The sequence below is a fragment of the Nanorana parkeri genome, unplaced genomic scaffold (genome assembly GCF_000935625.1).
Source record: "Nanorana parkeri isolate BGI_ZX_2015 unplaced genomic scaffold, ASM93562v1 scaffold253, whole genome shotgun sequence".
Classification (NCBI taxonomy): Eukaryota; Metazoa; Chordata; class Amphibia; order Anura; family Dicroglossidae; genus Nanorana; species Nanorana parkeri.
The window spans coordinates 953,206-958,529 of NW_017306521.1; the positions used below are offsets into that span (position 1 = coordinate 953,206).

General features: G+C 38.0%; 1 protein-coding gene across 1 annotated transcript in view; it reads right to left on the minus strand.

Moving 5' to 3' along the window:
- TMEM132E (transmembrane protein 132E) overlaps window positions 1-5,324 on the minus strand; it is a 405,930-nt gene that overhangs the window by 225,236 nt on the left and 175,370 nt on the right. The gene's annotated exons all lie outside the window — the stretch shown is intronic.

The window sequence follows — 5,324 nt, forward strand, 5'->3', positions numbered from 1 at the left end:
CCCCCCGGTTGTTACGCCACTGCTGGGGACCCCAAAAGAAGCTGATGAAGCAGAGTACTGCTTCATCAGATTCTTCTCTCTGAATAGCAGCCAGATGACTGACAGGTCACAGGTGAATGCGGAAGTGATGTATTTACACATTACTTTCGCATTCACAGCATGGAGGGAGTTCAGCAAGCAGGAAGATGCTGATCTCCCTCCCATCTTACCTCCTGACACCCTCCCAAGTCGGTCCCGGGCCGCAGATGGGGCAGCGGATCCCGGGATTGAAGGTGAGGGGTCAGGGGGGGGCGGCGGAGGCAGCAGTCGAGGGGGGGGCACGCAGCCAGCAGATATACATGATCGGCAGGCTATAGAGCCGCCGATCGTGTATATGTTAAACAGCCGGTAACGGCTCTATGCATTGCACAGGTTTTTTCTGCCCGTGCGTGCTAGGGGGCGCGCGCAAGCAGAAAAAAAACCCGCCAATGCAGCTCTGCCGTCCGTCTGGTTTTTTTCAACGGGTGGACGGCAACTGGCTAAACTGTAACATTGCTTGTGCGGCAATATTACACATCTATATAAATCTTGGTGTGTTCTCCACTTTTCAATTACTATTCAATTTAAACATGCTTAAAATGTGCAGATAACTTTACTTATATATTAAACTCCTATTTTAAAATATTGGTGTCTTTAATGCAGGTTTCTAGACAATAAATAATTCAGATTAGTCCATTTGCCATACAGTAGAAAAGCCTCTTTTACATATCTACAGTGCTTGCTGTTTTATTATTATGATCAATAATGGATGGTTCCATGTTTGTCAAGATGATTTCATTGCCTGTCTAATGTGGTATTGAGGGTCCATGCTAGCCTACTGGTCAATGTCAAGTATTTGGTCATAAGAACTGTAGTAATAAAACTGTTTTTACATTTTTTTTTAGTTCTAAACATACTCAAATTCTAAAAACTGAACTCTCCCTCTACAACTCCAAGTAACTTTGACTGCTTGGGAACCTATTTCCTTTTTCTTTAGTATGCACTAGCTTGATGAGGTTTCTGCATATTTCCTCTACAGTCTAGCTGCTTGATAAATTATATATATTATTTTTTGTAAACTTCTGCTACTGAAAATGCTCTGGCTCTCAGGAAAGCTAGATCTTTGCTCTAGGCGCCCTAATATCCTAATTAGGGATGCACCGAGGCCAAGTACAGTACTCGGTGCAAGTACAAGTACTTGTATCAATACTTTTCCAGCCCCAAAACTAGACTAGAGAAAAATTAAAAAGTTAGGAGGCAGCTCTCATTTGTAGCTCCTGGGATTTGTACATCTCTGTTTTAATGTATGATTTTTTTTAATGATAAATATAAATAAAGAGATGCACCGATCCCATTTTTGTGAGTACAAGTACTGGTACTTGCCCAAGTACTTACAAGTATGAGTACTGATACATTTTTGTTTATTGTTATGTGACAGTTTTTCTAAAACAATATCGACTAATGATTTCAGGACAGTGGTTCAGAGCCAGGTCCCAGCTGCAACCGCTGCAACCCGGGTAGTTCTCATGAAAATGCCAAGTATCGGCATTGGTATTCGAAAAGTATCGGTGCATCCCTAATCCTAATACTGTCTTAAATTCACTTATTATTGATGCATCTAGACATTAAGGAGGCATGATGGGATTCAAATTGTCTAATCCACAATGCATCAGATCATGATGTGATGTTTACCTTATCTGCTAATGTAAAAATTGTGTATAGGATTTTGCCCCAAAAATTAATTTGTAGGTATGTTCAACAGAGACGCCCATGTGATAAGAAGAAAGGTAATTTCCTCTTAGTCTAAATATTTATTTGGGTTATGTGTACACGTGTAGTAGTAGTATATTAAAATAAATGATTATTTTAAATACTTATAAACAATGTAAATACTACCCTTCAAAGGGATACATCTAAGAGCATCTGCGTATATAAGTATTAAGTACATCACTTTAAATAGCATGTTGTGACACAAAGAAAATGGCATAGCACTGCAGGCAACCTTTAAAAGCAGTTTTCTTTAACTCTTGGCGCTAATGGCTGACAGCTGAACAATCCACTTGCTGTTGCATAATGAAAGTTTTCAACAGTTTATCACAGTTTTTCACACAGACTTGAGGGGCTGCTCATCCAAGGCTCTGGGGCTTCCACTACGAACATAAAAAACAAAAGGCAACAGAGTGCCATCTCCGTGTATAAAATTGTTTATTAAAATAAATAATACTAGGGATATATGTACTCACAAGCAAACATTTTCATCATGCTTTGACAACAAACAAGAGGCCACGCTGCCTGTTAATCCAACATAGTATCCCCCCAACTATGTACCACGGCTGTCTCCGGTCACAGCCAGCCAAGATTGACACATTTCAGGGGCTTGTCCCCTTCATCAGAATCATGAACCTTTAAAAGCAGCTTGCTTTGTGGCTGGATATTGATAAAAACACCAAAAAATAAGATTTATAGAAGGTGTACAGCTGATTTAACCTCAAATGCCAGTGATATATTCCATGTATCACAACTGTCCCCAATCTTTTTCAAATATTTATCCAATTTGAATAATTTTAAACTGCTATTTTATTATTAATTTACATATACAAACTTTGTTGAACAAATCAATATGTAGCACATGACAAGGATTCCCAGAGCACAATTGCTTAAATAGAGAGCATTGTAGAAGTACTTCCCTGTTTGGCACACAGTCTCTGAAACCTTGGACAGAGCTATACAGTAAGTGGTAGTGGTTTATTCACCTGTGTGTATATGTCAGCTTTAGCTATTGAAATCTGTAGACATGGGTCTTTCTTCATTAAAGGTACTAACGAGAACCAAAAAACATGTAAAAATAGGTATCCCAGCTCACATTTCTGGGTTGAGAATCATTTTAGGGGCTTTATGAATTAAAGGATAAATGTGGTAAAGGTTTTAAGTGTAAACAATTTACAGTATTTACTGTTTTGTGTTCAATGTTCAGTGTATCACACAAATGTGTGATTTTAAATCTAGTCATAATTATTATTATTGTTATATATTACCTCAACACACATTCATTTTTCATAGGAACCCCAAGATTAAATTTTGTTGATGAACTCTAGTTACAATTTGTTATTATTTATTTAAAATATTGTTACTATATGAAGAACATTTGCATAATTACAATGGGAAATTTAAGACAGCAAGGTAAGTATATGGCTATCAATATAGATATAGAAACAGCCTTGAGGCAACATAAAATAAACACAATGTTTTATTCTATGGTCTATGTAAACAACATGTGCTTTCACACAGTGAAAAATTTACTCTGAAAATGCTCTCATCATTTCTAATCAGCATCAGTCACTCATAATTGTATGAAACGAAAAAGCTAAGATATGTGTTGGTACAACGGTAGAGACAGGCCAAGAATCAATATTCAATAAAAACGTATTTATGTTAAATATTGTCTTCAACCATCTTTCATTTTATAGATAAATCAAAGAGACTGTATGCATGATATATAATGATCCAGTGCAAAGGGTTTTTTTTTTTTTACAGACTGTTTATATTTCTGGATTTCTTGCTTTCAAAACTAGATCTATTGCAAGTGGTGGGAAATAATTCATCTGTATCAAGTGTATATAATATTGCAGTGTAATAATAGTGAGGTCTGATGAAACCCAGGCTGTGTGGGGAGAATGGAAAACGGGGCTAAACACATTGCCACCCTCCTTTTCCCTAAATTAAAAAGTTGATAAGATGATCAAATTAAAATCTCCTGTCTGTGCTAAGCAGTCATGGAAGGCTACACATTTGACAAAGAGCACTCCAGTCATAAGTAATGAAAATATATTGTAAACCACTACCAGCCAAGGGTCTTCAAAGGACTTCTGATGAGACTTTGTCATAGATGGTCAAGTCATAAATGGTCTGGCATCCAGTATAGGGAATACACATCTGTCAAGCTGGGATAGTGACCTACTGTATACTGACCTATAGCTAGGGTTTCATACATTTTCTATAATTATTACTGCAAAAGTTATCTTCCTGAAAAGTAGTTTCATTATGGCAGAAGAAGGCACCACTCAGTTAAAGTTTGGACTCTAACAACTCATAGTTTCTTGGTAATGAAGCATATGATGGTTTTCGGTTAGTGGGGAATTGTCCTATGGAAATACAGACTTAATCATGCTAGTGGACATGACAAGTGTTCCCAATGGGCATAATAAAACACTCCACAAAACCTGTAACACACCCCCCAAACCTTTTGATTAGGTGGGATAGCTTTGCAACACCTTATCCAGGGACAAGGAAAGTTAGCTGCATTAGTAACTGGTAGTTCTTGTTTTCCCATCAAATCTATTAAGGAATATTAAGAGTCATTTATGAGGGCCAGTTACACTTGCAATATTAGATTGAACTTGAATCTTCAAGTGATCTGAACTCCAAAGTGTACCAAAAACCAGGTACACTTTTACCTTTTAACCCTTTTATTTTTATTGTTGCTTAAAGTGCATTTCCACTTTCGCAGTCAAATTTGAGATAACCCTTCTATATGTTCCTTATATGTTCCTATCCACACAGCATACTGAAAAATAACTTACCTTTTAGATATTTTGTTAAATCAGACAAGATGGCTGATTCCAGGATTTTCTTAGCCCTTTTACACTGGTCTGTCCTTATAGAAAGACTTAGGACTGAAATTTGAGGATTGTGTTTATCTGATAAGCTTCATTAACATACAATGAGCAAGCCACCTTAGACCCCTCCCAGCCCCTGCTAACATGTTAAAGAAATAGAAGCTAGGAGAAGTTTGAATCCTTAAAACCCTTACACAAGTAAAAGCTATTTAAACTGCAAGAAGCATTTTTTTAGCGTATAGAAAAAGACTAAGTTTTAAATGATATTTAAAAATGGTTAAGCAGAGTCTATGGATACTCCCAGCCTCTATGTAGAAATTGAGGAATGCTGCCCCTCTGAAGAGGTTACTGCAACAGCAGATGCTATAAAAGGTTTAATTTCAAACACATAGCGGTGGAAACTGTGTGTATGTGTGTACACAGTTAATAGCTTGATTGACCTGTCCCAGCAACAGTCACGTTCAGTCTGCTGGTACCTGAATTGTTGTGCAGCAAGCTGTAAAATCTCTGCACAGCGTGAGGCTGGGAGTGTGCGCTTCACAAATCATCATTAGATGCAGGCACCTGGGGCATTCTTCCATCTATTCAGAAATGGGTTAAGGGAGAAGAGGGCCCTAGGCAAAGTAGCAGTTTTTCCCCTCCCTCGCCTCCCCGCCCCACCCCTCGTCGCCCCTCCCCACCCCTAAAAAC